The 27321-nt window shown below is 41.5% G+C and overlaps 1 long non-coding RNA gene across 2 annotated transcripts; it reads left to right on the top strand.

Moving 5' to 3' along the window:
• On the top strand, positions 1-27321 carry LOC132250137 (uncharacterized). Of its 2 annotated transcripts, none has more exons than XR_009461724.1 (4): positions 1-60; positions 18949-19037; positions 21346-21411; positions 25614-27321. It is a non-coding gene; the product is annotated as an uncharacterized LOC132250137 (long non-coding RNA). The 2 variants fall into 2 exon arrangements; XR_009461723.1 differs by having other exon boundaries at positions 23854-27321.

The raw sequence follows: 27321 nt of genomic DNA, 5'->3' as shown, positions 1-27321 counted from the left end.
TGCTGCTGGAAGGCAGGCAACAACATTGCTTGGCTGCAGGGCTGCCGGTATCATTTGGAGGTAAGGGAGGAGCTGTAGAGGATGGTCAGGAGGCTCCTGGTCCTGGGCATGACCTAAAACTGCAACCTGCTGGGAGTGGGTGGCCTGGTGGGGCTCTCAGTGGCACGGGAGTCCCCAGAAAATGCCAGGCCAGTTACCACCCCATTGAAAGGCAGGTTGGGGCACCTTAACCCCTAGTCCCCAGAAGGTGGACCCCAGAGAAAGAGAGAGTCAGGCCATAGACTCTTAACCTGTCTTGACATCCCGTGACTGGTCCAAGCTGGGGCCAGGACCAGAAGGGTCAAAGGGCCAGGGGCCCAGTGCGAGGAACGCCCAAGAGTTGAGGGCCTGGGGTTCCGACTGGTCTGGAGGTGGGCCAGGGCCAGTAGAGCCAAAGATCCCAGGGGGACCACACTCATAAGGGGGAAGCAGCTCAGGGAGCTATGCAGCCAGGAATGAAGGCAGAATAGGCTGCCTGAATGGAGGGATCTAAGTGGGGTCCAAGTAGTAGGATTCTGGGGCCCAATGCAGGGCCGGCGATATGGGTAACATCTGTATGCCATCTGCAAGGCTTGGGCTGCAGTGTAGGGGAAGACCAGAGCCGCAGATAATGCCCCCTGGCATCAGGGCAAGAAATGGGCAGCCTCCCACTTTATTAACATTAATTAATAAACATTAATTAACAACAAGGTGTGGCGGGCAAGAAGGCGGACGGTTAGCCCAGAAACAGGTGGGCAAGCCACAGTGAGATTGGCCCCGAGAAGGCCCCCTGTTACAGGCAGTCAGGGAGTCAGCCCAGAAAGACAGAGCTGCAGACAGATGAGTGCAGTTCTAGCAGGGAGAAAAGGCATGTCATGAAGCACAGGGGGAAACCTGTGAATGCCCACAGAGTCACATGACTGGATGGGGCAGGGCTTAGGGGGATCTTAAAGCCAGTGCCTGAGAGCAGGCAGTCAGTCTGACCCTGCTGACTACTGAGTGAAGAGCCCCTGCCCTGGAGCTTCTGACTCCTGAAATGCCCCTGTAGTAACAGTAAGACATGGATTACTTGCTGCAAGGGGGATAGGACCCAGGGCAGGGGGGAAGTTGTTAAACAGCCAGTTGGCTTTGAGTTTTATTAGAGCCAAAATACTTATGTGTTTTGTTTGAGTTTTAACTAATGGACCAGTCTGGGGACTGTAGGAGAGGTCAGGAGGTCCCAGAGTGCCAGGGTGGTGCATGAGGCTGGAGCTTGCTGGAGCAGAGTGCAAGGTTCAGCCTGAGAGACTGAAACTCAGGGCCAAGGGCCCACCAGTAGAGACAGCTAAAGAGAGAGAGAAATGGCCAAGGGCGCAGCTCCTGGAAGAGGCAAACCAAGGACCAGGAAGCCACAGCCCAAGAGGGGCAGACACAGAGCTAGAAAGTCTACATCCCAGAAGGGGATGGAGATTAGGGACAGGGGTCTGCAGCCCAGGAGGGGCAGAAGTAAGAGCCCAGGAGGGTGGGACATGGGCTGGAGCCCAAGAAGCCAGGTCCAATGTAGTGGATCTAGGCTAAAGGAACCAGTCAGAATAGAGGTGTAGAGGCTGGGAAGGCTGAGGCCCCAACAAGGGAGTGGAGGCCTTAAGTGGCCTGGTGGTTTGGGGCAAAATGCCCACTTACGTGATGGTTGGGAACATATGTGAGGCATGGGCACAGCTGTAGGGGAGATGGGAGGCTATGAATAGCTCCTAAAGGGACACGTTGCTGGGAATACATGTGACCCGCAGGGTCCGCCAAATGAGAGAGATTGTTTGGATTCAGTGAGATCTGAGCAAGGGAGATCACTCCAAGACCTGTGAGCAGCTTCCCTTTCTACTTCTGTTAAGACTATCAAGCCATGGTAGGTGACAAGCAAAAGGATGGTACTTTAGACACAGAGCTGGGCAAAAACCTTACAGCCGCCAAAGGGCATCACGGCCACCCCTGGGGTGTGGACCTGTTACTGTCATGTTAAAAACCCCATCACAAAAATGTCCGCAAATAACTGTTTGCAGTAAATAATGTATACAACAGCTATGCAACCAAAGCTTTTGTTAACTCAGCACACAGGTTTAAATTACATAGTAGGAGTTCTTCATCTAAGCCAGGGTTGGCCAACCTGGCACAAATGTGCTGCTTGTGGTACAGGCAGCCTCTGTGTATGTCAAACAGTAGATCAGGGCGAGGGACAAGCAGCATAATTGCAGGTAGGGCAGAAAGCAGAGTGGCAGATGGGTTAGGAAGTGTAGGACAGGGAGCAGGAGGTAAGGGAAGGGGACTGGAGCTTGGGAGAGTGCAGGGGTAATTTGTGGCATGCCTGCCGAAAAGGTTGGCTCCACTCATTTAAGGTTTCCTAAACTTTGAATTGTCTGAACAATAATATTCACAGCAGTCAAGTTTCTTTTTCTCTCCTCTTCTTCCCCTCATGAGAGAGGTACACACTAAAATCTAAGTCTGCTACTTCTGTTCTTTGCATGTGTGAATTGCTGTAGATAAATGAGACATTGGCAAAGAGTAACAGTGCCCTCAAGTGGCCAGATTTATTCTTCACAGAGATAAGATCCTGTGATGTTCCTGAGATTCTTAATAATAGGGTTTTTTAAAAGATTGTCTATGACAATAATGTCAACAAAATATACTCCGGCATGTAAGCCTTCTTACTATCTATTACACATGATAGCAATACAATGTTTTTTTCAGAGAATTCTAACAAAAATATTTCCATACTAATGGCACTAGAATCAGAAAGTACTGTGGAAATACAAAACTATAATGAAAACAAAAGATTGCAGCAGAAAATTAAGTCTTCAGTAAATAATCTATGAACAGATTTGTCCCTATTACAATGAGCTCATTTGCTTTATGTGCAACGTATCTTTGCCTAGACATGTAGAAAAAGGACAGAGCAGCTGTCTTAAAAAGATTTATGACTATAAGGTTTTAAAAAATCATATCATATTGAAATCCATTTTTTTAGCATCTGGATAAAACAACAAACAACCAGGTCTATACAGAAGCTATTCAGAATGAAACAAGGGAAAAAATCAATATGATGTCAATATACCTGGAATTTTTCTTTCCCTTTACCTAGTTAAAAACAGGAAAAATCTTCCACTTCAGGGATCTGCACTGATGTTTTGGAGATCAGATCTTTGTGTTCAATTCTATTAACAAATCATTACTGAGGACATTTTTTTAAATACTGAGTTTTCATATGTTCATTCCCATTTTATCTATGAGCCTACCAATTTTATAGTATTGTAGAAGTGCAATTACATCTGGAAAATGGCATTTTTAATTGCTCGTCTTTATTTTTCTGTTCATATTAATGGGTCACTAAAATGGCATTACTGCTATTGTAAGTATAGATGATTTTGTTAGGTACCTTCCAGCCTACTTTCCTATGGTTCTATGAGCATCATAACAAATGCAGTTAAATAGATATGGAGCTTCAGCTAGTAACTTTCCATGGTCACTTGTAAAGCTAATAATTCAGGATTGTGTATAATATTTGCATTTCACTTGCCTTTGCCAAATACGTTATCTTTGACTGCTAGAGAGTGCTGAAACTTGTCTGTCCTCCTAGGAAAAGAGGCACAATTTGGTTAAAGGACTAATTTACTAATTTTGGTGAAAACCAGTTTTTTAAAAACTATGTTCAAGAATTATGTTTTCCTTATCTCCTATGAGTTGGATATAATTTTGATAGTACATTGAACCTCTTACGTTATTTCCATAACTACGAAATGATGATAATATCTTGCCTGAAGAAATTCAGGTATTTCAGAGTCTACCAATGTACTCAGTGCTCTTATCCTAGCTACATTTAGGCCATCATCAATACTAGTTAATATATTTTTGTAGCTCAGACTGTTCATAGGTCTCTCTCTCTCTCAAGAAGGGAATCTTCTTTGGAAGAGAGTAGGAGTCTGCTGCTTCCCGTGTTGAAAGTGGCACATCTGTTTACATTCAAATTTTCCTATTTGTTCCCTAGTCATTGTCTGTGTACATTTACTGACTATCCTGCTTTATCCTTAGAGAAATCTAATACTTTATGGCTGAAATTCTTCGAAGTGGCTTAAAGTAAGGTGCCCCCTAAACACATGCAGTTAAAGGTATTATGGGATCTAATGCACAATCGAAACAATTAGGCTCTCTGCCATGCAACATGTGCGTGGCGATGTACGATTGTATGGATTATGCATTAGATCCCATTACACTGTATTGCTGCTTCAGGGGGAGCTGACAGGGCTCCCAGTCACAGAAGAGACCCCACTACATATGCCAATTAAAGTTCAAAAGCAACCAGCTCTAAAGTTAGTACACATTTTTCAGGTCTAACTTTATAGGGGGTTAGCACTTTTCATTTTGTGATAGCTACTCTGCATGTGTAGCTGGTCTTAAGGTAATTGCATAATTAATAAGTTAAATGCACAATACCTGTAACATGTAGAGGGGGCCTCAGTAGCTAGCATCAGAATCAAGTTTAGGTTCCTGTCATTGACATTCACAATCCTTACAGCTATGTCAGCATATTTCCTTTGGCACTGATGTGTTTAGTATTCCCTAGCATGCGTTTTATTCCAGTTTCTAATCCTTTCTGCTTGCAAATTAAAATACCAAGCATTTGAATGTTTTGATCTACTATTCTGGCTTTCTTTCTGAAAAGAAATGATGCCAACAGGTTCAGTATTTATTTTTAAAGCTAACCTCCATAGTGATTTATTCAGACATGCATCATGATTTTAGTTTTGTAAGCCCAGAAGTGTACAATATAGGAACCTATGTCTAACTTTCAAAAATGACTTGAGGCCAGGTTTTGAAAGATACTCTCTCATAAAAGTGGTCATGCCCAGACACCTACCTACTATACTACACTTTTGTACAAAAAACCTGGCACTACATACCACATTTAGAGAATTGGGAAAACCTGAGCCCATAATTTGACCAATTCTAACTAAGGGAAGAATCTGGGCATGAAGACATATCAGGAATTAGGTAGTAGGACAAATTCTACCCTGAGTTACATTTTATGTACTCCCAGTGTCTTTAAGATTTTAGGAGGTGTTAAAACAGAATTTTATCCCCATTGCTTTGCTATACTGGTCGTGTCTCAGATTTTTTCTTTCTCTGGCACTGGGTTATGTAATATCTGGTTATATAAAAATATACTGCACAATTACTGTGCAGTAACTGAAATTACTGCACAGTATGGGCATGCATGTACATATGCATGCCTGTACTACGCAGTAAATATGGTGGCATATGCTGACTTGAGCACAGATTTGATACCTGCACCATGCAGGTATCAAATTTCGGCCTGATTAGTTACTGCGTAGTAATGGATTTGTAAATGCATTACTGCGCAGTAATGCAGGAGGCCCCCCTGCTGTGTCTGCCCAGCCACTAGGAGGCTGGCCTGAGCCCAATCCCAGGGCTCCTGGCTGGCTTCCTCTCCTAGCTTCAGCTTGGGACTAAAGTTAGTCCCAAGTGCTGGCAGCTGGCTCTGGCCTCAATTTGGGATGAAAGTTAATCCCAACACCCATGTGGCCGAAACTGGAGATTATTACCCAGTGGCCACAGGGGCACATGGCAGACTGCTCTGACCTAGGACTAAATTTAGTCCCAGGTTGCTTCCATGTGTAGATGCCAGCCTATTCCCATTTATTGCACAGTAATTTACTGTGCAGTAAATTTAAACCGACATAAATGCACGTGTAGATAAGCCCACTGTATTGAAAGGTATCTCTCCACTTTATCTAAATATCCATTTAAAGAGACTCGATAAAACTGAGCCAGAGTTCCAGAAAGAGTATTTTTAGTTTTATTTTTCTAGAAAATTGTAAGAAGTCCAATATAGTCTGTGCAAGATCATAAAATGAATTGGCCTAACTGTACATTCCTTTATGGCCTAATTCCAAAAGCAAAACACTTTTCTTTCAGTCCCCATAAATATCTTCTTTTGTCACTCCCTGGTATATTTACTTTAGGGACATGATGAGTTTTTATCTGCTTTTGGAGGTCCATTCTTGACAGAAGATAATAGTATTTAGAACCTTTTGCTTTCACAATCACTTTAAGTATTTTGAGTAGTGAAATTGGCCTTTTTTCCCTCTTAAATAAAGTGAATGCAGATGGTGAAAGTTGATGCATCAGTCTGTCTGATGCCCAATGGGACACATCAAGAAATGACAAGGCAACAAGCCAAGTATTTAAAAGATCAGCAGAGACAAAAAATGCAAATCTCTTACTTTCATCTAAACTTTTTGTGCAGCTGTGTATTATATATATGTGTATATTAATTTCTCCTAGCACTCATTCTGGGCATTAAAACCTGGCTAAATTCTGAGCTGCTTTTTCAGTTCTGATCAGTCAGCTTTGATTAAGTCTGGGTTCAGAGTTAATTTCAGGATCTGGTTCTTTAAATACCCATAAGTGGAAATAATTCTCAAATATATTTAATCTCTGTTGCATGTAAAAATGTAGCTTATGCCAGGTGGGAGGAGCTGATGGTGGTATGCCTCTTTGATAACATTTGCTAAATATAGTGTAGAAACCGTCCAGCTCTAAAGATGGACAGTCACCTTGCTGGACTGGATGGTCACCTTGCTGGGGTCACCTGACCCCAGCTGTCTTTCCTACCTGGCGCAAGGGGTTGGACCCAATCATCTTCCAAGGTCCGTTCCAGCCTTACAATCTATGGTCATGTCCATAAAACAAAGAGTTTCAGTAGTCTTAGCAGTAAAGTCAAGGACTGACTAAGAATGGAAGATAAGTACCATTTTAGAGATCCTGATGCTCCCTCTAAACTGCAGCTCCTGTTGATAACAGCATGATGTGGGGAATGCTGTACCCCTCTTGTCCATTACTAGAAATGCAGTATTTTATAAATATTCATTATCAGATGACGACTTTAATGAATTTCTTTAAAATCCTGAATTTGTGCTAGTCATCATCCATAATTTTGACATGTGATAATGATCTTCATTGTTACATGCTAGATCACACAATTCACCTGCTCATAAAGGGTACTTACTCTTATTACTCCACCTGAATGCGTTTCCTCAATCTTTGGAGACCAGGTAAGAGGAGCAATGCCCACTTAGTCCCTTCCTTGACCAGACTGTTAGAGTGGATTAGAGAATGGACACTTTCTGGCTTTATCTACTTTTCTGCTGATCAGCAGAAAAGTGTACAGTAATTTGCTGTGGACAGAGTCTAAGTAAAAACTAGTCCAAATTCCCTTCACACTCCTAGAACAAAAAGAAAGCAGATTAGGAACAGTAATTCAGATGTCTCTCTCAATCTGTTCCAGTACTATCTGAGGTTGGTACAATTCATATACCACACCTTGATTAGGGTTACATATGCCATTGCAAGTTACACTACAAACAATAGAAGCAAGCCCTACATACTGTCTTTAAACTAAGACAATTTTTTTATAGTCAAATATATAATAAAAAATCAATTTTAAAATTATCTTTGGAAGCTGTTTGTGTTTCATGATGAATTAATTAAGCCAAAGAATAGGGGGAAAAACATGAAGAATAAAATTAAAGAAATAAGAGTTTCCTAGAGAATGCTAGCTCAATACAGGAAAATAAGGGGAAATCTATCATTAGCATATAAAATTACATTAATACATTTCAGCTTATCAAAGATAAAAAAAAAATAAATCATGACTATTAAATCTAATTACCAAAACATGAAGCACTTGGAAATATCCATCAACTGAATGAAAATTAATAATATTCAATTACATTTTGACTCTAAGTTAGAAAGCAAATGAATGAGCTCATTGATGTCACCATGTAATTATGACCTGAATTGAACAGATGAGCGTATGAACAAAAAATATTACAAAGTTACAAAGAAAAACTTGCATACAAATTTTTTGTTTGTTGTTTTTTCAGACAAAGGGCTTTATGTGCCTATTTTCTGGGATCATACTGAGATTTTCTTGATATTTTTAATGTATGTGGCTTCTAGGCAATGTTCAGTAAATTCATAGCCTGTGAAATGCATTGGATTGAAGACTCCAAGCTTGAATTTATGTGGATGAGGCATTTCCTTTAAGGACGGTATCCCACACCATACTGGTGAACAAGTTAAGAGGCTGTGACTTGGATGACTACACAGTCCGGTGGGTGGAGAATTGGCTAGAGGGTCGCACCCAGAGAGCCGTGGTGGATGGGTCGGTATTGACCTGGAAGGGTGTGGGCAGTGGGGTCCCGCAGGGCTCGGTCCTAGGACCGGTACTCTTCAATGTCTTCATCAGCTACTTGGACGAGGGAGTGAAGTGTACTCTGTCCAAGTTTGCGGATGACACAAAACTGTGGGGAGAAGTGGACACACCGGAGGGCAGGGAACAACTACAAGCAGACCTGGACAGGTTGGACAAATGGGCAGAAAACAACAGAATGCAATTCAACAAGGAGAAGTGCAAACTGCTGCACCTAGGGAGGAAAAATGTCCAGCATACCTACTGCCTAGTAAATGACCTGCTTGGTGGCACGGAAGCGGAAAGGGATCTTGGAGTCCTAGTGGACTCCAAGAAGAACATGAGTCGTCAGTGTGACAAAAGTCATCAGAAAAGCTAATGGCACTTTATCGTGCATCAGCAAATGCATGACGAACAGATCCAAGGAGGTGATACTCCCCCTCTATCGAGTGCTGGTCAGACCGCAGTTGGAATACTGCATGCAATTTTGGGCGCCACACTTCAAGAGAGATGTGGATAACCTGGAAAGGGTCCAGAGAAGGGCCACTCGTATGGTTAAGGGCTTGCAGGTCAAGCCCTATAAGGAGAGACTGGGGCACCTGGACCTCTTCAACCTCCGCAAGAGAAGGTTGAGAGGCGACCTTGTGGCTGCCTATAAGTTCATCACGGGAGCACAGAAGGGAATTGGTGAGGTTTTATTCACCAAGGCGCCCCCCGGGGTTACAAGAAACAATGGCCACAAGCTAGCAGAGAGCAGATTTAGATTGGACATTAGGAAGAACTTCTTCACAGTTCGAGTGGCCAAGGTCTGGAATGGGCTCCCAAGGGAGGTGGTGCTCTCCCGTACCCTGGAGGTCTTCAAGAGGAGGTTAGATAGGCATCTAGCTGGGGTCATCTAGACCCAGCACTCTTTCCTGCCTATGCAGGGGGTCGGACTCTCTGATCTATTGAGGTCCCTTCTGACCCTAGAATCTATGTATCTATGACATGCTGGCACAGAAAGGGCCGTTGAAAACTGACCCAGACATATGGTCGTGGGATCTGCCTAAAGGTATAGAAACATGGCAGTTACTGGTGCATTATAGTGTCCATGTAGGACAAATCTCTAAACCTGAGTAGTTGGGCTACCTGAGGGATGGAGTATTTCACACACTAGCCACAAGAAAGGTGCAATTTATCATACTGTTCTAAATTAAGACTACAGGAACCATGTCAACAAAAGTAAATGCTAGGATTCATCTTTAAAATGTAAGTTTCAAGGCCACTAGGTTCCAGCAACATCTAAAGGCCAAGAGGTACAGCACCTCACTTTTAGGTGCCAATATGCTTTATTAGATCTATCCCAAAAGTATATGCTGTTTGATACCTCATTCTCAAAGCCAGCCACAGAGCCTCTTCCTTAGATTTCCTTTTATATAGTAATGGACCCATGGCTTTACTCCTTCACTGTGGGCCAGAAATCCAGGCTGCAGTATGACTTCCTGGAAAGTAGAAATTTAACAACACGATGTTAAAAAAATCATGAATGATGATCTACAGCTGGCAATTTGAACTACACTTGACAGTTTTAAGTTTAACTTCTCGAGATGCATAGAATATAGGAAGTCTTTAGGAAGTGATATTTTAGGGCTAAATGTAATCCTCAGGATTACTCCCACATCCATGCACTGCTGCCTGCACACACCCATATTTTTACCCTGAAATAGTAACACTAAAAAGAAGCCCCAAAAAAGGGAGATAGAGAGAGGTTTTATTTATGGGGCTTGCAAACTCTTCTTCTCTACTTCTAGCAGCAACATTTCCAGGCATGCTTAGCATTTGCTCAAGTTCTCATGAAAGTAAATGATAAAACTCCCGCTGCTTTCAATGAAAGCAGGGTTAGAAAAATGTTGAAGGTAAACACCCCACCTAAATATGTTTGTATTTTCAGCTACATTCTTCTTTGTTGTTTGTTTCTACCCTTTTCCTGCTTTGGTTTTGATGGCTGGCTGCACTAAGCTGAGAGCACAATAGAGGATTAGAGTATGAGCGAGATTTGCATGCTACAGTTAACATGCACTAACTCTAAGGAATGTTAGGCTGTATTGAAATTATCACATGCTGGGCACGGCCAGACATGTGTGGATGTTTGGTTACCCAGGGACAGGTAATGGGGTTGCACCTTGCACCACCACTTCTTTTCCCTGGGAAAGGGCTGTGCCACATGCTTTGTGCTTGCCCCAGCAGCCTTACCTGGAGTCCTGGGGGCCTCCCAGGGCTGCAGCCATGGTGATTCTGCCATGAAGAGCCTGGCTGGAAGTGGAGTGCAGCTCTGGGTGGGCCAGCTCCATTTTTCAGCAGCACACACTGGCCAGGCATGCATTGCGCCACTTTTTTCCACAGATGTTTTTGACCCCTGGATATCCAGGGGTCAAAGAAACCTGCGGGGGGGGGGGGTGGAACCTGGTGCAACACGTGCTCAGGCAGTGCGCCCTTGCAGCATGGAGAACACTAGACTGTGCAGTATGTGGCACTGCAAACATTTTTGCAGCGCCACATACCGCACAACTGTACTTGTCTGGACATACCTGCTGTGAGCAGTTGCACATTAAAGATTAATACCCTCTGTAATGTGCACTGCTCAGAACTGCAGCTAAAGGGCTGGCAAACAGGGGTGTGGCTAGGATCTGCAAGTCTGCTCCATACCTGCTGTGCTTGCCTGCTCTCTAGCCACAGTATAGGCTGCAGGAGAGAGAAGAAGGGCTGCTCTGCATCAATTGGATCACATCCTCTGCACCCACAAATTGCCCCCCTAATTGGCCCCCAGGTTGCCCCTTCTTCCCCCCTCTGCCTGGATGACTGCCTTGCTATCCTGATCACCACTCCCCTCCCCAAAATTGCCCCCCAATCACTTGAATCCTCCATTGAACTCTCCACCCCCAGATCATTGCCCTGCCATCCTGATTCCCCGAAGAGCAGCAGGTGCAACAGCTTGCTGGGGGGAGGGCATCCGTCTCACTGCCTGTTTCCAGGCTCCCTGCAGCTCATGCTGCCTGAATGCCCAGATCCAGCCTTAGAGGCCCTATGGTTATACAGTAGCTACCCCCCACCCCTTCCCCTTTTTCCCTTGACCCTGGCTCCCCTGCCTCTCTTCCCTTTCTCCCCCTCCCCACTCACCTGCTTCCTGGCTGTACCCAGCTGTCAGTACAGAGTTGTAGACTCCTGGGTAATAGCTAGCCCACCTGGGAGAAGTGCCTCCTGTGGTACCAAAGGACTGAAAATTGGTTTTATCTCAGTTGAACAGCCAGACATTAACTGAAGCTGGGTAGCACAGATCAAAGATAATCTTTGCCAAAAGTGCAGTCACTTTAGGATGCCTAGGAGGCATGTAGCACTTGTTAAGAAGCTTTAATGTGTGACCATTCAAGTTTTAAGTGCTCTTAACATGGTCTACTTGTAAAGTCCAATCTCATCCTATGACATGACTGACCATTATGGACTATGGAATGGAAGAAAGGAATGTGTGTGGGAGAAGTGTACACGAAATCTGGAATCAGAAAGTCCTAACATTAGTACTCTGATCCTCACTCATCAGTAACTCTGTACTTGGGTTAGTTTTTCATTCTGTCAACTCTTTCCTATATGAAAGGACAATTGTATTATTAACCCAACTATCTCACAAGAATATAGTGAAAATTAGTTGTAGACATATGCAGTGGTGTGAACCTATAAAAGTTGACATATTTGCTAGGAGCAGTTCATCCCTTAGAATAGTGGGAACTAACCTTTTTGGCAGATGTGCCAGAAATTAGCCCCAAACCTTCTCCGAGGGCCAGTCCAATCTCTTTCCTGAGCTAATTCTGGGCTAATTTAAGCTCATGGTAGAAGCTACAAAAAATATATGGCACAAAAACAAAAGACTGTAGCACTGAATTTTATTATGTGCTGTTCTTAAACTGCAGTAAGAGAATTAGCTTGTTGAGTTATTTATTACCTTTTTTTATTCATGTGCTAAATAATAAGTAAATAACATAAGGAAGAAGAACCAGATGCCATCCACCAGTTACTCTGCTTCATTTTACAATGGAATTTTTATTGTAAAGTCATATACTAATCACAGTAAGCCTGTTCACTTTTTAGGTTTAAATAAACTCCTCTCTTTTATATAGAACATATTTCTTTCTTGGTTAAATAAGAACTTGATTTTTCATTAATTTCCTTTTATGTTTTAAATTCAGTACCCTTTCAGTTTTAACTTGCCATCTTTGCATTTTGATTTAAATATCTTTCCAAATGCTTTTCTGCTCAAGAACATAGTCAGTGCCAAACACTAACAGATTTTGTGAAAACAGACTTTTAGGGTTACTGAATAGACATATACTCCCAAAGAGAGTTCTGGTATTATTTTCTTACATATTTATCTTCTGTAGGATGTAGGGAAAAAAATGTGGAAGTATAATGTTTCATTATGAAAGTTACCAGGAAATGTGATTGAGAGATAATTTATTTAATTTTATTTAATATATAATGCTGCATGAATGATTCTATAATTTGGACCAACACACCTGGTACTAATAAGTACTAGTTCTTTAATGACACTATGGAACACAATAAAGTGCAACTTACATTACTACTTTCCATCATCAAGACGTAAACTAATAAAACATTCCTTCTCGTGTGTCACTACTATTGAGTTTTGTTTGTAATGGAAGAGATAAGTGCCATAATTTTATGTTGGAGGGAATAAAAATGTACAAAGTTCAAAAACGATCTTTTGAGAAGGCAAAAGTTCAATCAACAGTAAGTTTTCAATCAATATAATTGCCCTGTTGACAGTTTATAATATATAAACTTTGCCTGTGTATGTGTATATTTATCAGTGGCTTTCAACCTGTGGTCCATGAACCCCCTGGGGCTCCGCAGACTATATCTAAGGACTCCTCAAAAGATGACTATGAACAATCAAAATTATGTGAATACCCATACTTACAATTCAACAGGGTCTACACCTCCATTTGAAACTTCTAAAGGGGTCTGCTGCACCTTCACTCAAAATAGTTTTAGGGGTCCATAAATAAAAGGTAGAAAACCACTGACCTATTCTATCTATCTAGCTATCTATCTAGCTATCTATCATATCATTTTAAAATTATATCCAATTCATATCAGTGATGAGGTAGATGATTACTACATACCTGATTAAAAACAAGCATGCACAACTGCAGACTGAGGAATGACTGGCTAGGCTACTGTACTGTAGAAAAGGACCTGGGGATTACAGTGGACCATGAACGTGAGCCAACAGTATGCTCTCATTGCAAAAAAAAGAAAAAAAGCGAGCAGCTTCCTAGGTTATATTAGCTAGAGTATCGCTTCCAAACCAAGGGACTTCTGCTACGTTCATCACTAGTCACCTGGAGTATTGTGTCCAGTTTTGGACATTTCAAGAGGGATGTGGACAATTTGGAAAGAGTCCAGGGCAAGGCAAGAAAAATGTTGTAACCTTCAGGATATAACAACCTGAAGGTTCCAGGTGAATTTTGCAGTAGCTCTGACCACACCTTGTACTACGTGGCTGCAAGCAGCAGCACTGAGCAGTGGCTGTTCTAATAAAGATCCACGTTCTTGCAGTCCAAACAGAGTGCCTTTATTATTAAACAGAGCTCTGTACATGAAACGTAAGAGACAAGACTTATGAGGAAAGGCTGAAAGAGTGAGGGTTATTTAATTTGGAGAAGAGAAGACTGAGGGAGGATTTGATAACAGTTTTCAATTACCAGACGAGTGATTATAGAGAGGATGGAGACAAGCTTTTCTCTATAGCTGTAGGAGACAGGACTAGAAGCAATAACCTCAAGCTGCAATGTGGGAAATTTAGGCTGGAGATCAGGAGGAATTTTCTAAGATGGTGGTCAGCCTTTCAGGTGGAAAGGCTACCTAGAAAGCTTGTGAACTCTCCATCCATTTTGCCACCATGCTGCTGTAGCAGCACCTGAGGAGTGTGCCGCTACAGTGACGTAGCTGGTGATCACATGTAGAAATACATGATCACTACTGTAGTACACTGTATGGCAATGTAGCAGATTCCAGTGCCACCTTATGGCACCCTATGGCAATGGAGCTACATTGCCATAGGGTGGCATGTAAATGTGCTCCAAGTTTCTTACAAGCCACACACTATATAAGATATCTCCTTGAAGTCAGGTTATCACTTAGTGGTCCTTTTAACAAGTCCAGTGTTTTTATGGCTCCACAGTCTTTATTGCCTATGCAAGAAAAAATGTTTGGGTTTTTTAATTGCACCCAGGAATCAACAGTAGAAATTAGTGAGTTTTTCATAGTTTCATATTTGGTAGGGTCAGAAGGGACCTGAGCAGATCATCAAGTCCGAACCCCTGCCATGGCAGGAAAGAGTACTGGGGTCAAACAACCCTCAAATTTTTAATTGATTAAAATAAGAACTGATCTAATATAGGCAAATTCTAAAATTGAATGGACCTGAGTAATTTCTATGGATTAAAAAATTAGTAAACTTTATCTTCTCCTTGCCATAATGGAAACAATGCCTTTCTGTTAGTTACCTGGAACTGGAAGAAGAAATCAAATTTTTTTCCATCAACTCTTCCTGAGAGCATTAAGAGTACAAATTGTGCTGTGAAGCTTTTGTGTGATAATGCTTGTCTATCTTAGTAGCTCCAGTAAGAAGTCACCAATTGCTCACTTCAAAGGTAAACCAAAAACTTCTAGTATTTTATTACTAATCCTCTGACTCATCTGGTTCCCCTCCAGGTTAATGTAGCCAGAACAGTGGTTTTCAACCTTTTTTCATTTGTGGACCACTTTGGAACTTTTGAATGGAGGTGTGAACCCCTTTGAATTGTAAGTGTGGGTATTTATTGCTTTTGATTGACCATAGTCATCTCTTTTTCTGGACCCCTTAGACATATAGTCTGAGGAGCCCCCAGGGTCCAGCTAGAATCATAAAAAATCTTTTCTCCTGCCTTCATCTTCATACCACATATTGTATGTGGCTTATAGCACTTTTTTGATTTGTATAACCACAGACATTAACAGATATTATATTTCATATATCATATTTCAAAATGTTTTCAAAAGTTTTGTCAAGATTGTACTGAGAGTAACCAGGGGCTGAATTTAACAGTATTGTTTATTGCAACACTTATAAAATCAGCTTACCAGTACATCATATGCAAGTCGAGTGGCTCATTTTCTGAGATGGAACTTACAAAGTATATGTAAGATTAAATCTTTATGACTGCATAGTAAAATAACCAACAGCTAAATTAATCCTGGGGTAAGTTAAAGCATAACTTTGCAGGAGTTTTACTTATTAAAGTACAATAATATGGTTTGCTTTTTTGCATTATTCATTGCTTTTCCTTTGAAATATGATAAAAGTGAAGATGTATACCATGAAGCCTATAAGATCTTTTCATTACCTCTCCATCTTGCTCTTGTTATTGATTGGCTTCTTTCCTCCAGTCAGTGATATCAAAATCAATCTTAAATAACCACTTTTACAGGGGAGATTTTACTCATGCAACAACAACCATTTTTTCATGTCAAGCTATTCAGTCACCTTTCTGTCTAGCATTCCTGTTCTTTCTGTAGTTAATGAAATCTCTTTCCAAAGCAGGTTCTGAACAAGGCAATTTCATCTTCAATAAAGGCCTGTACCACTTTCCCTATATTTTTTTTTTATTTCCTGTTTTTGGTGTTTCATAGCAGCCCTCTGCTATTACTAGCAAATCTTTTAGTACTGATTCTTTTCTTCCAGGCTCTAAACATTATCATTCACATATTTATTTGTATTGCATCAGTGCTTAGTAGTCTTGGAATGGAACCAGGCCCCCATTTATGTACCTATAAATATAACAGGAAAATGGCCTCTGTCCCAAGGGCTTACAAATGAGATCTAAAGCCAGAGTGAGAGACATTCATTCTGTGCAAATACTATTCTAAATGGATAAAAGATTTTATTTCTGATTTGTTTTTGTTTTTGTTTTGTTTTTGTATATGGGCTTTTTTTCTATTTTAACTCACTGTAGAGTGAGTTAAAAAAACAATAACAAAAACACTGCATACCACCCTGGAACAGGACAGGTTGGTTTTAACCAAGCCATTACTGTTAAGTGAGAGAAACAACCATTGTTTGCTTGTATTAAAATAGCATCCATATGTCCTAGCCAACATTAAAGCTAAGTACCAGGTGTTAAATGAGTACATCCATAATCCTTTGTGATCTAACTGTTTTTTAAATGTTAATGAGAATTAAACACTTTCCTGAAGAGAGTCATGCACTTAAGTGCTCCTGACCTGAGCAAGGGTTTGGATTAGCTGACCTACTGAGGTCCCTTCTAGTTCTAATTTTCTATGCTTTTTTTAATTGGATTTTCAAGCTTTGGTATTATAATCATACCTATGGAGACTGATCTCAGGGAGTCTCATTAATATCAGTGAGGATTAAGTTCAACCACCCTACCTGAGTCCCATGATTTGGCCAAATACTCAAGGCCTTAATGATAATTCACTGTAAAACTATACCATAGGCAGCTAAGCATTGCATACTACTTGATTAAAATTACTTAATTAAAATTCCTTCCAAGGGAGCCTTTTCTTCATCCTTTATCCATGAATTCAGTGGGAATTTTGCTTGTGTATGAATAAGGACTGCTGGGTTAGGGTCAAGAAAATATTCCTGGTTTGCTAAGCAGAACAAAGCTTTAAATATTTCATTTAAAAAGACCGATCAAAGAGCATTTTTCTTTTCAATATCTGTGTCCTAGTGAGAAGGAGCAGATTATTCCACATCATCCTGCTAGGTTGTTATAACTGAAGCACCTGGTAATGGCCAGAGTGAGAACCAGGATATTGGGCTAGGTGAACTTCTGGTCAAATGCATTTTGGTGAATTCTGATGTTTCTCTTTATTCCAAACCTTTTTCTTTTTTGGAAAATGAAATCTGTACAGATTAGGCCAGTCTTTCAGGAAGCAGCTTAGCTCAGTGGCACATAAATTAGGAGCCTGTTCAGGAAATAGAAGTGATACTATTCCCTTTGGTTTCCATTTGTAGATGTATGAAGCCCTGCTGCCAGAACCTGACCTCTTATTTTGATGTTATATAACTGCACATGCCACCTCAATTACTTCACTAGCCTAAGTGATATATTCGGAGATAGGGAGCCTGGCTGTGACAAAGTTCAGCTGACCTTTTTCTCTACTATTTTACAATTTTCTTGAATCTTCTTTACACACACACTCCAAAACATAGCACCAAAAGAACTTAATAAAAACTTCAAAATCATCCAAATATTTTGTTTCTCCTATGTGAGTTTATTGGCCACAGGTAGGCCTGGAATGCTATCATTTATGAAACAAGCCTGCTATACCCATCCTTATTTGACAACTAGTGCATAAGTCTGGGATTTATACTGCACATCAAAGTTTGTCATTTCTCTTTTCAGCTCCCTGAAGAACCAGGAATGGAATTGTGATGACATATATAAATAACTTTTTCCCTCCTGGTTTTTTTTAACTGAGACTTAGAGGAAGCTCAGTGTTGCCTTAGTCTTTGTTTTGGTCTCAAATGCATATAGTCTTATATTTTTATCTCATTTTAGTCTCCCTCTTACAATTCCAACAGATATAGTCATCCATGCTTCACATAATTAAAAAAAAGAAAAATAGGGACACAGAAAGAGTTAAAAGTATTTTGCCAGAAGTTGTTGGGGTGCCAAAAATAACTTAGAAATGACCCTGACCTTGATTTATTTAAATCCACTATTATAGATACTGCTCTCCTGCCTGGCAGAAGCGGATCATTGCCTTGAGGCATAGGAAAACAAATCAAGGCAGCTAGAAGAATAGTTGAGGATAGCTAAAGCAAAAGAGGGATGACTGTGACCTTCATAACATGTATTTGCTCTGTTCACAGAAGCAGATAAAGATGGTGACTCAATCAAATCTCCTGTCTGATTTCATCAAAGGGAAATGGAGGGAAAATCAGGTTGTTTCTGTAATGCAAAGAAACCAGGCATGCCTCTCTTTCCTACTAAACAAACTGAAATAATCAACCTTTTCCTCAAAGGACTCTACCATAGGGGAGAGAATCATATTCATTTGTATGAAATAAAGTTATAAAACCACTGAGGAATTCTAGTGAAAGAGTAAACCACAAGGGCAAAGACTTTTGACTAGCACAGCTGCAATTGCTTTTAATGCTTGCTTTTTATTAAATAACCTAAGGGACATGATTCTTCCTTGGGTGCACTAATGGGAATTTCACATTCAAAGGAAAATAAAAACCAAAATTGGGAGTTGATAATCTCCCAATTTTTTTTAAATAGAGCATAAACTTTAAAAGTAGGGCAACCATGAAGATAGCATACTAGAAGCCACAGACTTGCCATACAATTTCAAATTAATGTTTAATTTAGAGAATCAATGGAGCTCCCTCTCGAGGCAAGTTCATACTGTGGGCACATTTTTTTTTTTCCAGTTTCACCTACCATTCCCAGTGTCTGCCCCTACAGAGCCAATTAATTTAAGGATTTTTTTCAGAGTTAATGTCATCTTCAAAAGGCATGTAAAGCAAGATGATTGGTAATCCCAGAATGACCCTTGGAAGGGAAAGAATGAAGTGGTAGTTATGTTTTCTAAAACTGTATTTTAAACCATTTCCTTTCCAGGGGGATTCCTGCAGAAGTGATCCTGCTTTAGTGGTATGATATAGAGGCAAAGGTAATCCCTTTGGTGGGCTAAACTCAGGCCATCTGGGGTAAGTACAAGTGTTACATTTCAACCAGTGGAATTGCAATTCCATCAATTGAAATGCTGTGTGTACAAGTGTTCAAAGCACTTCAACTGGAAGTCTCCACCAAATTGGGCAAGGTTGAAGTGCTAATCAGTTGGGATCCCAGTGCTAAAATAAATGCTTGCAAACCACCTCACCTGATTGGGGCTGCAAAGATTCCTTAGGGCAGTGGTCACCAACCAGTGTATCTCGATCCACCAGTACATCTTGAAACCTCTTGCAGTCTCTTGTAGTCAATCTGAGGCTCTGGTGGAGGGGTTGAGTGCCCATGTGCATGTATGCATGCACCTCAACACAACAGGTCAGTCCGTTGGGGAGGGAAGGGGCAGGGGCTAGATAGATACCCCTGTGTTGAGGGACAGTGCTGCAGAGGCAGGAGCAGAAGTAAGTTGAGTAGGGCCCCGGCTGGGTGGGACTTACCTACTGGGGAGGCACATCCCCAAATAATTTTTCTCCCTCTGCCTTGATCTGCCCTCCCCCCCACCACCTTCCCACCCCATAGACTTACCTGCTGGGTGGGGAGAGGAGGAGAGGTGGTGGCAATACACATTAGAACTTGGTTTGCTTTTAAATGCCAAAGGTGATCTCCTACTTAAAGAGGTTGGAGACCACTGCCTTAAGGTATCCAATTGTTCCCTGCTCTCACCCCCACATTGCCTCCAGGAAGACACTCTGCGACTCATGTTGCAGTCTACTGCTGCAGCCCAAGTTACATTAAGCTCATATCCCTGACAGCTGTAGGGCTTGGAAAGCCTATCCCTGGGGCTATGAAGCTGTCAGTCCCCCAACCCTGAGCTGGTAGGGAAAGTCTCCAGCTACCCAAATAAAAAGTGCCCTGCCCACATGTGATGAGAGCTGGGACTCCGGGCATGATGAAAGGGTAGAACTATGAGTTATGGTGTGGGTAAAGCCCCTGTCTCTCACCCCCTTGCAGCTGAGATTGTGCCCACTCCATCACAACCAGAATTGGAGCTCTGGCTGCCTGCAGCAGAAATTTGCCCCACTATGGCTGTGACCTACTATCCAGCAGCACCAGACCCCCAACCTGACCCTATTTCTGCCATCCCCAAGCTCCCTTACTGCCCGCAGCCTGGACACTGACTGGCTTACCTCCACACCCAGAGTCCCAGAGATTCTGGTCAGGCTGTCCTGCCTCACTGCCCCCAGCCTAGACACTGCCTAGCCCACCTCCACCTCTCACACAAATGGACCCTACCAAGCAGCCTGGCCATATCCTTATGAAGACGAGCAGGTCAGAGGTGGCAGCCCCAGTAGAAAAAGGATCCAGACACTTTGTATATTGGAGGGGGTGGAGGTCCGGCAGATATGTGTCCTGCTCAACTGGTTGCAGATTCAGCAGACCCTTCCCCCTCTCATACCCCAAATGGGGGATTCCTTCCCCATGGGCAATGGTGACCCCAGACCTGGCCTCCATATGGACACTGACTGGTCTTTCATGGCCTCCATTCCTAGCCCCCAAGATACTACCCCATAGACCCTACCTGAAGGGCCAGAAAGCTTAAGAGTGAGGATTTCCCACCTGATCTGCACTGGATCGGACAGCTAGTTCCACAGGGGTAAGGATCTACTAGGCTGCTGGAGAGGAAATTCACAGGATTGATGAGCAGGTCAATGTGATTGATGTGCTGTCTGACAGCCTGGCAGCTGAGGGTGGGAGGGAGTGCTGTGGGGAGGGGTGGTGTGGCCCCTTCAGGCAGTCAGTCCTGAGCTGTCTTTGGTTGATGTTACCTATGTCCAGGAGGACAGGGGAGCTTGTAAAATATACTGGGATATATGTTCTGGGTGCTTTTAGCATTGCAGGCTATCTACAGAGCATGTGTATGTTTCACCAGTTGAATTTCAAACAGCTTAAACTAAGTGGCTGAACTTCAACCAGTTGAACTGAATGCTTGTACACATTCTGAATGCTTTTATGGCACAACCAAACCTACATATATAAGCAGCAGTAGCTTTTAGGTGTAAACACTTAATGCATGATCCAATATGTTTATGTGCTGTCAGTGATATAATGATCCCGTTTTGAAAACATTTTTAAGTTATGGGTTAAATAGTCTTTCAGGAGAAATTCCCAAATATAAGTTCCACCACTAATTTTAATAGGGTCAGGGCTTCACCCTATTTAAAAAAAAACAAAACAAAAAACAATTGGCCCAATAGGTCTGTAGGGTACAAATTGAAATAACTACAAACATGTACTGAAAGTGCAAAGTGAGGTGTTCAAATGAACTCAGCTGTGCTATTTTTTGTGCAGGTACATGGAGAGACAATATCACAGATATACCCCCATAAAGTATCCTAACACAGGCATTGTTTGAGAGTGAGTATTTGACTGCATTATATCAGTATATCAAACTTGAAAATGATATTGTCTTTTATATTTTTTCCAGACATCGCTACTCCATTTTCCTAAATACCACAGCTAGTGTTATGTGACCTTCTCCTGTCTGAGTCATTTTGTCTTTAGGGGATGAAAACTGTTTTCTCCCATGTTATCAGTATCAGAATGTAACCACCTGCCCAGTCAACCTAATAGTTTATGATAAGACCATAAGTGAGGTTAAATGGAAGCAGCAACAAGCCCATAATTAAACTGCGTTCAGGCTACTTGCTACTTTGAATTGTAAAGTAGATCAATCCAACCTGTTTTTAATTTATGTGCTGAAAAAAGTGTTTTACAACCCAGCACATAATGTATTACAAGAGGTTCAGTGATCCCATATAAAATATTGCATTCTCCATTCATTTGATACAGATGGTAGCATTGTGTCATTAAATGTTAACTAATTTTTTGTGAGAATCTCCCTGCTATTAATATTTTTAAACAGTAAGTGATAATATGAAATTCAGTACATGAATTCACACCACTTATATTTAATTTAGTGAGACCACACATTCCTTTAATTTGGTTACTGTAACTATGCTTTTTCTCATTGATTTATATACAGATCATTTCTATAATTGAGATCATTGAAAAATCTTAGGCATTCTAATGTGTTATGAATGATGCAATATCTCTTCCTGGGCTTCCAAATTCCTTTTATTTGTCAGCATTGTTCTATCCTCTTGGTTGCTTACCAGTAGCCAACAAAGGCATGTATCTGTCACTGCTGAGTGCCTGGGCTGAACACTAGTTCTAGCTAGAAAAGACTTCATAAACCAAAAAAAATCTTACCTGCCAACCACCCACTCACTGCTTATCTCACATATAAGGGATTCTCACCCCATTCCTCTGTTTTAAAAACTAAATCTACTAAACTACTACTACTAAATCTACTAACTAAAACCACACTCTCAACCCCCTTGTAACACATTGGAGCATTAATACAGTCTCCCATTCCCTGATTTCTGGTTCTCAATAACTGCCCATTCCCATCCCTGAATCATTGAATTAGCCAAGAGAAATGAAAACCCCCTTTCTTCTAACCCTACTGGTGCAAAACACTTTAATTTCAAGTTTCTCTCAGGTTATGTCCACACAGTACAATTAATGTGATGTGTCCTCCTGGCACAAGCTGATTGTAGTATGTGCACCTTTATTAACTTAATCTTGCAAGCATAGGTAACAGTAGCAGTGAAGAGATAGCAGTGCAGGTTTTAGCATGGAGTATAAACTCTCTGGGGACACAAGGTATAGACTGTTATATTTGTGTCTTTCATGTTCTTGATACCCTTGTTAGTTACATTAGGCTAAAACAGGTCTATTACCACATGTTAAAAACCTCTTCACTTTGCTGCATAAACACACTTTCAATGTTAAGGCTTTCTGGGCTCATTTGCATACAAAACTGACAGCTCAGTAGCATTACTAACAGGGGGACAACCAGGAAACTAGCTAGAGGGCACCCAAAAACAGCAGGCACTCTGCTGCCAACCCAATCATTGCCACCACAAAGCAGCCATTGATGCTGACCTGTGCACTGCTGCCATTAGGGCACAGACATGCCTAGGTATACCTCTGGCACTATGCTACTGTATTTAAAGCACTATGAAACCCTAGCATAGACAGCTGTTATACTGGCATAACAGTGCTTGTACCAATATGGGTTATTCTGTCTGTCAAGCAAATAGATCTATCAGACTATGGTACCTTGTTCTTTATAGTGATATAATTGTGTCCACACAAGGTTCTTTCAGTGAAAATAGTGTGCCGCTAACAAAAATAGTTATGCCGGAACAAAAACTGTGTAGATTTGGTGACAGGTAAGATACCCGTGGAGTATGTCTTGATCAAGAAACAGAGTTTGTCATAAAATTGGCTGGTCTATTCTTTGTTACCCACCAATGGACTCAGGCATTTCAAATGCTCTTTTAGTGAAAAAGCAGAAGAGAACATTTTGACTTCTATTTATACTGAGTTCCTACTTGAACAATACTTCTATTAAGAGTAATGAAAATGTTGCTTGAGTAAGACATTTGGGATTTGCCCTAAGTGATTGACATTTTCCTCCTGGAATACTGTTGTTTTTCCTTGTGGCAAATTTCCTTGGTCAATTTCTAAAATAGAATTAATTTGTTGAAAGAGCTCCTCAATAGACATACAACACTTGAATGGCTAATAGCATATGTCTTTCTGCCAATCTGTTAAATTAACATAGAAATGTCTATAGCTGTTAATTAGGGAAGGGGCACAGTGATTGGGATAAAATAAGAATAAATTCAACATGTCATACATTCTTCAAAAACAGTGTTTTGAATGTTTGAGATCCAAAAATGTTCAGTTCCATTTCTTACACTAACTTTTTTTTTCACTTCTTCATAGAACCTACCTATCCAAAAACAGATACTACTGGCAGAGCAGTGGTTTACGGGTAGCCCTGTGGGCTGGTCAGCTGACTGGGGCTATCATATGACTAGGAGATGGCTCAGGACAGACCTATATAAGCCCTGGATTGAACTAGTCAGGGCAGATGGTCAACATAGGCTATGGTGGAGTATGGGGCTCCTGAATGCCTACAAAATTGGGAGAAAACACCTCTGCAGGCTGGGGAACAGGACAAGTGACCCAGAAAGAAAGAGACACTTAGTAAGCAGGAACTGCCTGTTGTTTTTCTTCTTATGTTATAGCCCAGAGGCTTAGTGTTTATGTTGCAGTTTAAACCTGTGGTTTGGGTTGGGACTGTAGGGGAGGTTTCAGAGGTCCCAGTAGTGCCCAAGGGGCACATGACCACCTTGAGCCCAGCCAACTGCAGGTTTAAGGTTTGATCAGTTATTGAGTCCAGAGTGGGCAGAGAGAGAGTGCTAGACAGCAAACACACAAGAGGGGTAGAGGCGCAGAGGAACAGCCCAGAGAAGATGCAGCCACACGAGGGCCTGGGGCCCAGCAGACAATGGCCAGGGGCCCAGTGCAAACATGAGCTAGAGCCTCAAAGCCAGGCCCAATGCAGTGAGCCTAAGCTAAAAGTCTACCTAAAGCAAAGGGTCAGAGGCCAGGGAAGCCAAAGCCCCAGCAGTGACTACAGTAACATCTGTGAGGCATGGGGCATGATGTAGGGATCATATGAGCCATGCAATGAGCCCTGAAGACAAGAGCTCCACACCTATGGTAGTTCTTGGGAGCAAGAAGCAGGTCTGGGAAGCCCTGAGGCAGCCTCCTCTTTGAGAACCAGAAGGAAAATCAAGACATGGCAGGAAAGTGAGGGGGAGAGTAAGTCGGAATAAGGGCAACTCCAAGGTACCTCCAGGGGGTTTTGACTGCCCTGGGAATGGCACCCAATTACAATAGGCATGCAGAGAGCATGAAGTGCTCAAAAAAAGGCATGGCCAATTTAAATTGGTTTACCTGAGTAGGTGCAGTAGTTTAGATTGAGATTGGACTAACCCAGTCTAAGAAAGGGTTCACCTGATCTTGCAAATGCCTGTATGAGATCTGGAAAGCCCAGCTGCTCACTCCAGCCCCGGGGCTGAGGTGTTCCCACCCCCATGACCATGACTGGGCTATTTTTAAGCTCCCCCACCTCCCCAGTCCCACTCACTCCTCCCTCCACTTCTAGTTACTTGCACCAGTTTCACTGTAAAGCTCCTAGGAATGGCAAATAGCTAGATGTACTGCTCTTGCACTATGTTCAAGTGACTTAAAGCAAACAGTGTGAACAAAGACCAGTGAATGGCTGTATGCACCTTTTGGGAATATCATGAGAAAAACCCTGATCTCAGCCAAACCTGTTCAGCTAATTTGAATAGCAGAAAAGGCTTGAATTTTTCATTAGGGCAGGATATTCCTCACTGTAGAATCATAAGGGCCTGAGCCACTATATCTTCTTGTAGGAGACAGCCTCAGGTAAGTATCCTTATTCAGGGCACTTATTTAAGCTTTCAAACAAACTGAGATTTACCCACTAACTGTAAAGGTCAGTCTGTGACAGTTGCCCTCCTGAATGCTGATGATCATATACTCCTGTTTGGTTTATATAAAGTCTGTATTGCTACTACTCTATTAGAAATCGCAATAAATTTTTGTTTGGATGAAAACAACTTTTACTGAGGCTGTTGTCAAAACAGGCCCATAAATCTGCATTATAGGAACCCTGCAGGCACTGGGACGATTATCAACAGTACTACTGGGACAAGAATTGGAGGAGCAGACACAGTGGGACCTGTAATTTATTTGCTATTACCACCACAAACTCAAAGTGGCAGCTCAGATAAAATAAGGAATAGAACAAGGAGTTTGCCACAGATGTTTAAAATGTAGGTAGAGCTAAAGACACAAATGGACAGATTCTGATCTGAATTGTATGCATTGTATCAAACATGACTCCACTGAAATCAATGGAGTTGCTCTGCATTTATACTCTGTTATACTTTATCACTAGCAGGAGAATTTTGCTTATTAAATATGAGTTAGCCCTACCCTTCTTAAAAAGATATTTGTAAAATGTCTGGGTTTGCTAAGGTGATTCATGTTATAGCTGAATTATTATGATTATGACAGTGCCTTGTTTCTTTAACAGCTAGGGGATTTAAGATGTATAATTTGCTTTAGGTAAGCTATATGGAGAAGACAGCTACATGATGTTGTAACTTTTAAAATGGGCTTTTATTTTTTTTCTGTTTATATGAATCTTTCTTACATGTGGAGACCCATTACACTTGGTCCCATTCCTTAACATCTGCAGAATTGCATCCTAATGTTTTCTATGAAATGCCGTAAAGGAAAAGCTGTTTGAAATACTTAAAATGAGGTTCAGTGGTCCTGGCAATCATGTAACTTGTGTAGGTGGGGAGGGAGGGGAATAGCAGAGCATCAGCATCAGATGCATGGACAAATTCTAGTGGCACCAAAATGACTGTCCTACAGACTCTACCCTGGTGCTACAACTTACGCTGAAGGAGTTTCAGCTGAGGAAGCAGCAGCCCACACCACCACAACTACAGCATCCCTTGTGTGATGAGGTAAGTGCTCACTATTCCTCTGTCCATGCAGCCCAAGGCACTAAAATTTTAACTTATACCTCTAAGCCTAGGTAACAAATCATACACTTCAGTAAAGACAGAGCAGGACGCTTCAGCAAAGGGCTTAGTAGACATCTTACAGTGATTCATTGTAGACTATCTTGAAACGGAAAATATTAGAAAAATCCGCCAAATCAATAATGAGCATTGTAGAGAACCTCAAGAATTAAGTTTCCTGTTGTGAATATCTAAAAAGTTCTGTAATAGACTCTACTTTTTATTTACAGTGTCCTCATGTCCTGAATTTTTATTTTCTTGTGCTTCGTTAGCTTTTACATAAAGCAATCGCAGCATTGGCCAGCCGTTTTATCTCTTCTCACATACAGATACAAATCAATCTGTCCTTTTGAAAGAGCAGTTGGAGAACAATTAAGAATTCTACAAAAGTATTCTGGTATCTAAGCAAAGGGAGAAGATGACTACAAAATGGGTCACAGTCCAGAACTGGGAACCTTGGGTTCTTCCCTGATTATATACCTGGAAGTTCAATCATATAAAGAAAGAAAATGTGTCTAAAGCCTAACAATACAAAAATAATTAACCAAGAGCCTAGGAGGCTTCTTACAATTAACCTCTAATTTGTTTTCAGTTAAACCCAGATTCAAGAGACAGTTTTGTTTATGTCAAAGGGCACAATTCAGAATGCACCCCTATTCAGGAAAGAAGCTTAAGTACATGCTTAAAGATGAGCAGTCCATGTGGTTTTGCTCCTGTATATTTGTATGAATTAACACAAATTGATGTACTTGTATTTTTTAAAGGTTTTATGACAAAA

Source organism: Alligator mississippiensis, chromosome 1 (genome assembly GCF_030867095.1).
Source record: "Alligator mississippiensis isolate rAllMis1 chromosome 1, rAllMis1, whole genome shotgun sequence".
Classification (NCBI taxonomy): Eukaryota; Metazoa; Chordata; order Crocodylia; family Alligatoridae; genus Alligator; species Alligator mississippiensis.
Note: the sequence above shows the minus strand (reverse complement) of the source record. Positions and strands in the feature narration are given on the sequence as shown.